Genomic DNA, 12,158 nt, shown 5'->3' with positions numbered 1-12,158 from the left:
GTTCGTGAATATGACACTTATTTAAAAACAAAATAAAACGCTGTCTCATATGCCCTGCTGTCATTCATTTACTTTACCACTAGATTGCGATGATTCGTGAATAATAGTTCTTTTGAGTCGGATCTTTTCCCAAAACCGGTCTGAGCGATTTGTTCACCAATCGGACTGACTCTTCCGAGCGAATCTCTGAATCGTTTTGTCTTTTAAATGAACTGTTTGAAAGAACTGATTCGCGGAAATGGAGGCGGTCTCTTTAAATGTCCCATAATTCCACGCAGCGGTCACATGTGCTCATTTCGCATAGATCACGCACGGGAGCGGTCATGGACAGCATGAGCGGGCGCAACATGGTTGTTGGTAAGTGTTTTTGCACATTTGTTTAATTTCTTATATCTTAAATTATGCTTCATTGTACATTTAAATGTAAAATTATGCTGTAAATAGTGTTTACCAGAACAGTTACATTGAGACTGGTTTATCATAGAAATGGCATAGAACGGTAGTAAAATAGCTTGTAGAAAAATAGAAAAGGCTTAAGACATGTTGTATAGATCTTGATATTAAACCGTGATCATAATATCTAAGTGTTAAGTTGATATGCAGAAAGGCCACGTGTGGCACGAAGACGCACGTGGTGAATGCTCGGCCTGTCTGCCCGTTGATGCATGATAAATGTGTTTTTATTTTTAAATAGGTTTTCCATCTGAACCCCCTGACTGAAGAGAAACTTGCAAGTTTCGGTAATGTCCGAATTATAAAGGTAAAAAAGCATTTGTTAACTTTATTTTAAGGTCCTCAGTGACAAACAAAAGAAGGCCGCAAAGTCTTTATTATTCCAGACTTTGCTCAAGGGAATCTTAACTCTAAAACAAGGTTTGTTTGTGTATTTTGATTACTTATGTCCTTTTTTTTTAATCCTCATGTCTAGGCTCATATATTGGTTTGGCCCTGAGGCCACACGTGCTGAAGAATCCTTCTTTAAACATTAGGCCTATTTGGTAAGTGATGGAGCTGTTTTTCTAGTTGTGTTAGCCCCTTATATTGCACACTCAAGTCCTGCATGTCTTGAGTGATCAACACGGAGGGGTAGAAGAATTCTCTCAAAAACCTGAAGCATTGGCTTAACTTTCCTTGCTTCGGATCCTGTCGGGAGAAACAGTTTTTATAATAGTTAGCTGTGCTAATTCTGTGGTAAGATACCTGCTCATTTGTCTTTATTTTTTATTTTTATTTTTTTTTTTCCTTCATTTTGCAGCTAAAAAATGGCAAAGGCAGGAAATGTAAGAACAAAAGTCATTAGGTGAGTAACTCCCATCACACCAGCCCTTTTATCCATACAACCAATCTGATCTAGGCATGTTCCCTTCTAAGCTTTGCCCACTGGAGGCTGTCTGTGTCTCTAGTGGCCATAACAGGGGGGTATAGTAAGCTACTCTTGCTAAAACCTAGGTCAGATGTCACATCTCTGTGCCTGGATCCTGTCGCAAGACACATGTATATGAGGATGCAAGCAATGCTAAATTCAGTAACGCATGTAATCTGATTTGTCTTGACTTTAAAGTGAAAAGGTTTTTTTTTTTTTTTTTTTTTTTTCCTCTTGTTTAACAGATCCCATTGATGGCTTCGTTTCTGGGGCACATGTGTTCGGTGATTGTGGTGGCATGTTCCTCAAATGGTGATTGCGGCTTGAGTGGAGTTAATTTTATCGCCATGTTTGGAGCACATCTGAAATGAGTGGTGGTGTTACTATTGTAAACCATGTGTTAATGTATTGCACAAGTGTTTTGAAAGTTATGGCTAGTTACCAATAAAGAAAGTAAAAGCTTGCTTTTGTAGTTATTTTGTTCTTAAAGTCATGGATTATGATTCTCTAGAGGAAATTTCTTTTTTTGGCCATGATTCATTTGTATTTAGGTCAGTGTTTTGTTTTGGGGTTTTTTGGGATGCAACTCCTGCAAATTTCAACAATTTAGGCAGGAAATCCGTTCAAATGGATGGTTTAATAGTATTGATGCTTTTTGTCTTCCAGATGGGATGTTGAATAAGAATATCCTGTTTAGAGTGAATCACTTTGTCTCCATTTAAGTGTATGACAAAATGAAGTATTGAATGTTGAAATTTAATATTTAGGATGAGATGGCAGAATTTTAATTCATTTTAAAATTAATGGGAAAAAAAATTGTCCTTTATTCTGGAGGTGTAGGATTAGATGGTCAAAATGGTTTTTTTTTTTTTTTTTTTTTTTAATAAAAAGAAACTTAAATATTACTCATAGTGGTTCTCATCTGGCTTTACTTCACAATCCAGATGTGATTCTGCAAGGTATCTAAATTAAAACCCATTAATATTACCATGAATTACATAGCCTAAACAATATGCAGAAATATCACTGTTTGGTTTGTTTTATTGATTTAATGGACAACAGGCCCAAGGTGGGGCTAAAACTGTTAAGGTGTAAAAAATTAAATGTTTCCATGACAATTTCAATTTATTTATCCCCGAAGGGCAATTCACAAGGTCACGCAGAGTAACAAGCAATATACGTCAAAAACACAACACAGTAAATAACACAATGTATGCAACATGTATTCTATGATATGACATAAACATCTAAGAAGCAGATCCAGACCCTATAAAAATATAACAAAAAAAGTTTTTAAAAAAATATGTAATCACAACATGGCAAGCCTGGTGGCCAGAAATTGAGAATTTAGAAGCTGAGCCACTTTAGGAATGAAGGTTGCCTTCCTCCTTTGTGTCCTACAACCTGGACAACGAAGTCGTCGCTCTGAAGGGAGCCACACAAATTCAGAAAACAAAACATGTGATGGGTCATGTAAAATCCTACCAGCCAACTTCAGCATTTGCTGTTCACTTATAGTGGAAAGAGTCCTGATAGGAGGTCCAATAATTTTCGAACAAACTTTAACTGTACGCTCCAAGCGATTTCTGTTCTGAAGGCTGATAGAATGAAACCAGCAGACAATAGAAAATGTAATGTTTCTATGTAAATGTTTCTATGGCAAATCCCATAAAATGGCCGAAACTGGCTCTGTTCCAGCCCGATTTGCGTACAACTTCACAAAATCGGGTGTGCACATTCGTCACGCGATTCTAAAGAAGCATGGAAACTTTTATGGACATCAGGCCATTGGTGGCGCTTCAACTGTTATAAAGGTAAAAAAAAAAAGCTATATTATCTTATGCAAAATAACATTTAAATGACCGAAAAATGGTCTGCTCTTTTTTTAGAACTTAATGAAATGAGGTGAGCATGTGCGCCATATGATTCTAAAGAAGCATGCAAAGTTTTAAAAATATTTTCCTTTACCTTGTGTAGTTCTGTTCATTGTTTTTGGGAATGAAGGTATGTCACTTTATATTGGCATCTTTCTAATTTGTGGCAAAGGATATTTGATGCATTTTCTTGTTTCTTTTAATAGATGGTACACATATTAGTGTGACTATGCAAAAATATACATTAGTTTAATTGTACTAACTTATTAGTACGTTTTATTTTCTCTGCTCTCTGTGACCATCAGAACATACCTGTGACCCATTTTTGGATTATGACCCACCAGTTGAGAACCTGTACTGAAATAGACAATGATGTAAGTTTGAATGCAGATGTTACAATAACAGGATTACTGAGATTACAGCACCTGATATGGGGGTAAAATAAATGAAGAGCTTTAGCTGAACTAACAAACACAGGGCCTCGGAGCTGCATAGCACAACCGCTTGCTTTTACCACACATGGAAAGCGCCTGTCACTCTGTTGTACAACACAGAGCTCTGACACATGGCCATATAGGTCTGTCCCCTTAGTACAGTGCCCTCCTCTTTTGTTTTAGAACAGTGGTTCTCAATCCGGGCATATAGGGCTCGCTGCATCTTGCACTGGACATCCAACCCCGACCCACATCCAAGCGTGATGTCAGAAGCCACGCCCATGTCCATTATGTTACCTTGTGACTCCCCATCCCCGTTCTGCCCAGGAAACCAGATTTGTTGTTTGTAGGTTTCCAAATGAAAGGGTTTTTAGGCATAAGGGTAGGTTTTAGGAGGGTTTCAGTATGTAGGTTCCAGATTAAAAGGGTTTTTAGGCGTGAGGGTAGGTTTTGAGTAGGTTTCATTGCGGTCTGTCATAAAAAGACAAATATAAGAAGTAAATGAAAAAGAATTAGATGTGAGGGTTAAGTCTTGTCGATGCTTTTTCTTGTTTCAAAATTAATGAGGAAGCGCATTTTTTACCACTTCACCAGAAATCCTGCCCTGCAGATAGTTTAATTAGTTAAGGTTACAGTGATGGGTAGGTTAAGGGATCAGTGTTTAGGTGTAGGCAATCAGTACTGTGATTGACATGACCAATAAAATTTTAAGAACTGGCTTCAGGGCAGAGTTTCAGCTGAACTGGGCTGCGTTCAGCCCCGACAAAACGTTGCAAAACGTTTTTTAAACAGAAATGGTGGTGCGTTGAACACCCTGTTCTGATGACGCAAGAGTTGCAACTATGGCAGCTGAGAAGGCCATTCTTTGTTTTCTTTTTGAAGAATTTTCGAAGCCTGATGAAATCGGTATAAATACGTGTTAAATACTGCAAAATACGCTCGATGTTACAGTCACTGCCCTTGCTGTCCAGAATAAAAGAAAACATCCCAGTCGAGTGAAGGGATTTGTGGAAACTGTGATCCAACCTCGCATTTCAGGATGAAAAGACAAACATTGAAGGATAATCCACTTCTTACCTTCGAGACTGTGTTATGATCTATATGACCTTATTATTTTTATTGTATTAGGCTTATCATTATTGATTATCACTATTGTTGTGCTATGATATTGTAATATTTACCATTATATAATCAGATGAGAATAGAAAAGTTTATGAAAGTGTCACTCCAAAATACAATAGCAAAATATATAAGCAAAATATATAAATATGTTTAGTATTTTTATGTTACAGTAGTCACTTTACATGGACCCATTTTGCGAGTTGTCTCTTTAATACCGCGTGGTTTATAGACATGTTGTTGATGATTGGGCTTTTTGACACACCCACCAAACAAGAGAAAACGTATCTCAAACCTGTTGCACACCGTTTCCAGGAAACATGTCGTTCATCCTGGAAACCGTAGCAAAACGTTGCGCACCGGTTTGAGCTTGAACGTGCCACTGGTTAGGGGAAAAATATCACGCTAATGAGGATGTGACATATTTGGTCATGGGCGTGGCTTCTGATGTCACAGTTTGATGTGGGCCGGATTGGATGTTCACCACAGGCTGCAATAATTTAAATAATTTACAAAACAAACATGAAAATAAGCTAAAACAACTAAAAATCGAGATATAATATTAATATATGATTTTCACATGGTAAGCTTTAAAAAAAGAGTGTAATTATTTTTGGATGGTCATATTTTAAAACAAACACATAAACTGGCATTTGAAAAGTAGAGAAAGGATGAAGGCAAGGAGAAAAGTTTCCCTTCATAAAACAAAAAGATTAAAAAAAAAGAATTTTGTTAGTTTTAATAAAATCAATTCCTGGGATATAAAAGTGCCTGAAGTAAAATAAACACTCAGCTATGTATGGAAAATAAGAAGACATAACATCATTAATGCTCAATAAATCTGATTATAAAAGCAACATAATGCATTTACATGCTTCATTCTGTGTTGACGTAAGTTTAGAGCAAGGTCTGACTGACGACACTATAGAAAATGATATTAAGACAGAATGGTCTGATGTCTGCATAACTGAATGACAGTAGTTTGGTTATCTAACATGCAGGGCGAAGTACAGTTTATGGGCACAGAAGTGATTAATGGCTCCATTATGCAAACTGATTCCTTAGTTACAGTTTTTATGCATTGTGAATTTCATTGTGATTGAAGGAACAGACAAGAGGAAGAGGAAACTGAATTTCAAACATTATGGTAATGGGTAACGTTACATAATTTTCAAAAAGGGAGAGAACTTTACTTTCTTTATAGAAGGAAAACACATGTTTTGTGGAAATACTTGAGCACAGCATCCAAACACTTTAAATTCAGCATGCCTCTACACAGGAAGAAAACTATTGTAAGAGAAAGGTGTCTTTAATTCAAGGAAAGATATTTCTTGCCATAGAGGCCTAGTGATGAGCAGATGTGGCTAATGCTGGATGTTACAGAATGTTCAAATGGTCTATTTAAGCATTTTGTGATTGGCAAGTTTTTGCTTGCTATGGCCTATTTTGTGAATCACTTTTGATAGACACATAAACAATTAAGATGTCTGGAAACACTGTGCCTGAGTACATGATGTTTTCAACTGGCTGGATCAAGTAATTGACCATAATTATAAACTGCTGTGGCTATTGTTCTTCTAAACATTGTGAATGTAACTTAAATTAAATATTTTGCTAATTCAGCTCTTCACTAACAGGAGGAACAAGGATTCTGCTTCCTTGGTAGTTCTATATATTCTTTTAGTACTTGTAAGGAATAAATGGTAACACTGTACAATAATGGCTTCTTAGTTAATGTTAGTTAATGCATTAAACTAACATTAACCATCAATGAGCAATACATTTAAAGGGTTAGTTCACCCATGAAAAATGAAATTTATTAAATACTCATTAAATACTCACCTTTATCTCGTTCCAAACCCACAAGACCTTCTTTCATCTTTGGAACACAAATTAAGATATTTTTTGATGAAATCTGAGAGTTTTTTTTTTTTTTTTTTATCTCCTAGAAAGCAATGAAATTACCACATTCAACATGACTACAGTGGTTCAACCTTAAGTTTAGCAATGAGAATACTTTTTGTGCACAAAAACAAAACAAAAATAACAACTTTATTCAACAATTTTCCTCTTCCCTGTCAGTCTTCTACGCAGTTGACGCAGTGAATTCAGTGCAGCGCTTCTGTGTTCTACGTCAGAATAAATATTTGAAAATAAAAACACATAAAAAATTGATAAAAAACAAAAAAATAAAATATGCAATTCCATTGCCAAATGATGAGATAATTGTAATAATTAATACATTTCAATCAATTTTTTGATAAGGTCTATTTACCTTGATTAGATTTATTTAGACTTCTGACAAGGCTTTTTTAGTGCCTTTTCAGAGGCTGTATGAATTCAATACAATAATATATATTTCTCAAAAGAAATACTAAACAAATAAAAAATGTGGCAACATATTTCATCATTTTCATTCAATTAATATTTATAAAATACTACAAAAATGCATGTGCAACTTTTTTCACAAAATGAAAGCTCTAGCATAAGTTCTGCCGGAAAGACTCTAATGTTACGTCACTTATTAGATCTAACCAAACATTATCTAACACTTGATTGAGTATAAAAGATCGGTACTTACACATGTCTGAGTTCGCAGATGCTGACGCCAACCTCCACCTCCATCCTCCCCACCACCATCAGGATGATCCCTGTCCATACCTCCCAGGGGGTCGGCTACACCCCTGCCTTTATCTCCAGGCAGGAAATGCAGAGCCTACAACCCTTAGGATGTGTGCTACGGACGGGGCCTACGCCAAAGAACTTTATCTCATAATATTTTGCTTACTGATTGTTAATAAATAACATTGTTACGTTATTTTGCCTCCCGAGTCTTTCTGGTAGAACAATCAGTCAGTAACTACACTGATTTGTTGTATATATTTGATTCAGTAAAAAGTTCTGACTCATTAGAGTCACTTGTTCTGGAATCAAAATCCATTGCTCACAGTGTTGCGTTGACATTGAATGAAGTAAAGGAAAGCCTGTCAGAGTATTTTAGTTGCAGTGTTCCATCTGCATTGGCGGAAGAATACAAGTACACATAGCTTTGCACTCTGAGGCCCTGTTTACACTAGTGCGTTTTCATTTACACGACCGAAAAAACTCATGTCACATGACCATTCATGCACGCTGGGCAAACAGTTGCTGATTGCCCTGATAATAACTTGCCTCTTATGCATATAGGCAGCTGCAGTATCATAAAATGCAGGGTTTAACTGCACAATGGCTGCTAAAAAAGACAACAAAGTCAGCAAAGCTTGCAGTTCCGTCTCCATGTTATTGTTTACACGGTCATCGAGGCTGGTCTGTTACAGAGCCGTTGTGAGAGACGGCTCAGGTCTGTTATTGTCGTGTTCCGGTAGTGTAATGTAGGGCAGCCATGCCTTTGTTTTGGTCCCTTTACAATAAAACGCAACCCCGAGTTTTCAAACTAAAACGGGGTCTGCAGCATTTCCAAAAATCTCAGTTTTCGAGGGTCAAAAACTGTAACCGTAGCAAAAGTTATGCGTTTAAAAGGAAACACAACAAAACGCCCAGTGTTAAATTAACACTGCCAGTGTCACCTGGTGTTTATATAATCTGGTGTGGATTATATAAACACTGGCAATGTTAATTTAACACTAACAGTGTTCATTTAACACTGGAGGTTTTACTGTAGTGTAAACAGGGCCTGAGAGTAACAAACAATCACAATTTCATGAAATTTAAACCATAACAAGAACATTTTGCTCTATTTTTGGCCTGTACCATAGACAGGGGGATGTTGAAATGTTGGGCCATACTCACACAGGAATGTGACTGGATCTGGACAGAGTGCCAGCCGGCTGTCTTCCAGGTTCATGTCTGGTTTCTTTGATGTGACCCAGATGTAAAATGTGGTACAGGGTTGGACAGGATGGGCCACGTTCAGGCAGGGCTACATGTTTTTTGGCAGAGAGAACTCTTCCAGAGGAAAGGGGTTTCAGGGATGAATGACTTGGACATTTTTCAGAGGGGAATAACAAGATGTGTTTGGATAACAAAGCAGTGAAAAACTACTACCCTTCATCAAGGGGTGCCACAACAAGTATGTTTATATCTGAGGAGCGTAGAAGGCAGCCTCTCACTTACTTTGTTTTTGATGACGTCCCCAACACGCTGGTGTCTTCCTAAACTATCTTAAGCGAGCCTCATATGGTCAAAGTTTCATCAGGAAGCAAGGCCATCGCTAGGGTTTCCAGGGCCCTGGTGCGTCAGCCCCCACTCTTTTGAAATCGATGGCCCTGTCAGAAAGATAAATCAGAGACATTTTTTGCTGGTGAATAACATGACTGCACCAAACCAGCTTGGACCAGCATCTATCACATAAATACACTCTCTCAGTGTCTCTGATACAGAAACATACTTCCTCCTTTCTCGCTCGCACTCCTTCTATCTGTCTATTTGTGTTGCTCTCACATGAATGATGATCGCTTTCATCCAGTGCAACCCACAGTTTTATATATTCTCTGTCAAACACACACACACACAAGCGCTTTGAAGTCTGCTAGTAAATGGAGAAAAAAAAACGTTTTGACCTTCTCCAGGTCACCGATGAAACAAAGAGCTGAATTATGTAGGATCCTTTTTTCATTTCTTAGGACAAAACAAAAATTCATCTCACTCAGTGGATCGCTGTCAGACACTTCACCTCGTCTTGCTGTAGCAGAGGTTGAGCTGTGGGCAGACAGGATATGTGTGTGGATAAATGCCAGACTGTTATTTACACTGTCTTGTTTTAGACTGGTCTGAACCAGGTTTCTTCACATTTCGCATACTTTGACAATACTATATGACACTTTGTAGTGTAAGATGATATAGGACTACCTATTTAACCAGGGGCGGACTAGGGATAAAAAGTGGCCCTGGACTTTCTGGCACAGAGCGACCCATCACAACCGGTCCGTGACAAATCACACCATAGACCAGGGGTGAATAACGTCGGTCCTGGAGAGCCACAGTCCTGCAGAGTTTAGCTCCAACCCTAATCAAACACACCTGAACAAGCTAATCAAGATCTGAACGTTTGCTAGAAAGCTACAGGCAGGTGAGTTTTTATCAGGGTTTGAGCAAAACTCTGCAGGACTGAGGCTCTCCAGGACTGACGTTCACCACCACTGCCGTAAAAAGAAATATAAATGCTATTTAAATTAACATTAAAGGGACAGTTCACCCAAAAATAAAAATTCTGTCATCATTTACTCACCATCTAGTTGTTCCAAACCTGAGTGAATTTCTTTCTTCTGCTGAACATAAAAGAAGATATTTTGAAGAATATGGGTAACCAAACAGTTGATGGGCCCCACTGACTTGAAAAACTATTTTTTTCATATTATTTCATAGTATGAAAAAAAAAAAAAATACTATGGAAGTCAATAGGGACCAGAAACTGTTTCAAAAAGATCTTCATTTGTGTTCTGAAGATGAACGAAAGTCTTATGGGTTTGTAACGACACGAGCGTGAGTAATTAATGACAGAATTTTCATTTTTGGGTGAACTAACCCTTTAAGCTAACATGCTAAAGCTATCAGTAACAACAAATGACAGAATATGGATTTATAATGTATTTTACCTTAACTGGAAAATAGTGAATGTTACTTAGAAAATGCTCCATTTGAGGTCACCACTCTTTGAAACTTCATAAACTAGATGGCAGAGCAGTGGGTCTCAAGCAGGGGGTCGGAGCCCATTATGTGGCCTTAGCAAACTTCCAAGGGGGCCATAGGATATCTTAGAGATTTTGTTTTTAATTTAATTAAATAATTTTAACTTAATTAAAATGCTAAAAACACATACAATCAAGATGAAATCATATTTTTTTCTTTGTTTGCCCCCTCAGTAACTTGTTTTTATTGAAGAACATAACCACTCCGGTTCTGCTCGCACTGCTCCAGGTGGGATTCAAACTGGCGTTTCTGGAATGGGAGGTTGGTGTGCTAACCAGGGCGCTAAAGACCACAGCGTCAGTCGCTAGCACGCCTCTTGAGATCAGGCAGGTATGAGGTATACACGAACAGCTCTTACTAGCTGGCCTCTGTTACACTCACCCCCCTAAACCTCACTCCCATCCAGGTCACAGCACCAATGTAACCGGGTCTACTCACACCGCTGCGGGCAGGATTCACTGCAAATGGGATACGAACTGGCGTTTCCCGCATGGGAGGTGGGAGCACTAATAAAGATACTAAAGACTACAGCCTCTAAAGTCTGGCGCTTGTGCGCCTCTTGAGGTCAAGGGGAGTGAGGTTTACCCACACAGCTCTTTCTAGCTGGTCTCCGTTACACATACAGTTCTTGAAACTTAGGTTAATTAAATATTAATTAAATATCAACACTCAATAAAATAGGAAAAGGCGATAACATTTGAGAAACAAAGGTTTAGAAACACTGGTGTATAGTGTGAAGTGCAGTGTATATGTGATACTATAGTATTTCTGGCATATCTTTAGATGGAAGAAATAGTGTGTGCAGTATATGTTATTTTGAACTGAGCCGCAGTGCAACTTACAGTTAGGCCTACCAGTGTTCATGTGACCAAGTCACTTAAAACTAAGGTGAAATAAAACATTAAAAGCACAAAAACAAATTAATTGTAAGGTTAGAACTTTTATGTCATGAAAGAGCCAAATGTTGAGACTGATTTCCTTTCAAGTTTCTGGCCTAGAATGTACGAACTGTTGCCAAAATGACAAGTCCAAAATGCAGGACGTTAGTAAGCAGTGTCAATCATGACAAATGCTGACAGATTTTGTGTATGTTGAACATGTGGTTTTGATTTTATGTTCTGTACCTTCTCACAGACACTGATTGTTCAAAGGAGCAAAATAAAAGGGAAAACCGCATTTAGTCATGAAAAATTTGTGTCCGGCCAGGGACATTGAGCACTCCAGTGCTGTGGATTACCAACAAATATTCTTATACTCACACATCCTCTATTTACATTAAAACCTCAGTTTCTAATTTTTCTCGTTCAAAGATTTTGCTGTAGCCTTGTGTACAGATTCAGGTTGCCAGTGAGCATGACCATAACAACATGTCTGCCAGTCTTTCAGGAAATTAATGAGTTTCTTAATGTCTTTATGTGTATTTATTGGGTCAGTTACATTGGCCTTCCATATGGCCTTGTGTGCAATTTTGCAGGCAACACAGACACATTTTGTCTTGCCCACATAGAAATTAATATAATATAATATAATATAATATAATATAATATAATATAATATAATATAATATAATATAATATAATATAATATATACAACCTGGATTCCGGAAATGTTGGGATGTTTTTAAATTTGAATAAAATGAAAACTAAAAGACTTTCAAATCACATAAGCCAATATTTTAT

At 37.5% G+C, this 12,158-nt stretch overlaps 1 long non-coding RNA gene and 2 other non-coding genes across 3 annotated transcripts; all 3 read left to right on the top strand.

The window, feature by feature from the left end:
• The first annotated feature begins 265 nt into the window (after nt 1-265).
• On the top strand, nt 266-1,826 carry LOC127502412 (uncharacterized). Its single transcript, XR_007926859.1, has 5 exons — nt 266-357; nt 695-760; nt 929-998; nt 1,256-1,300; nt 1,609-1,826. It is a non-coding gene; the product is annotated as an uncharacterized LOC127502412 (long non-coding RNA).
• On the top strand, nt 1,042-1,161 carry LOC127503014 (small nucleolar RNA SNORA26). The gene has a single exon (XR_007927000.1). It is a non-coding gene; the product is annotated as a small nucleolar RNA SNORA26 (small nucleolar RNA).
• LOC127503015 (small nucleolar RNA SNORA26) lies at nt 1,374-1,496 on the top strand. Its single transcript, XR_007927001.1, has one exon. It is a non-coding gene; the product is annotated as a small nucleolar RNA SNORA26 (small nucleolar RNA).
• Nucleotides 1,827-12,158: the final 10,332 nt, after the last annotated feature.

Source organism: Ctenopharyngodon idella, chromosome 20 (genome assembly GCF_019924925.1).
Source record: "Ctenopharyngodon idella isolate HZGC_01 chromosome 20, HZGC01, whole genome shotgun sequence".
NCBI classification, from domain to species: domain Eukaryota; kingdom Metazoa; phylum Chordata; class Actinopteri; order Cypriniformes; family Xenocyprididae; genus Ctenopharyngodon; species Ctenopharyngodon idella.
The sequence above is the reverse complement of the archived record's forward strand: the minus strand, read 5'-3'. Positions and strand labels throughout refer to the sequence as shown.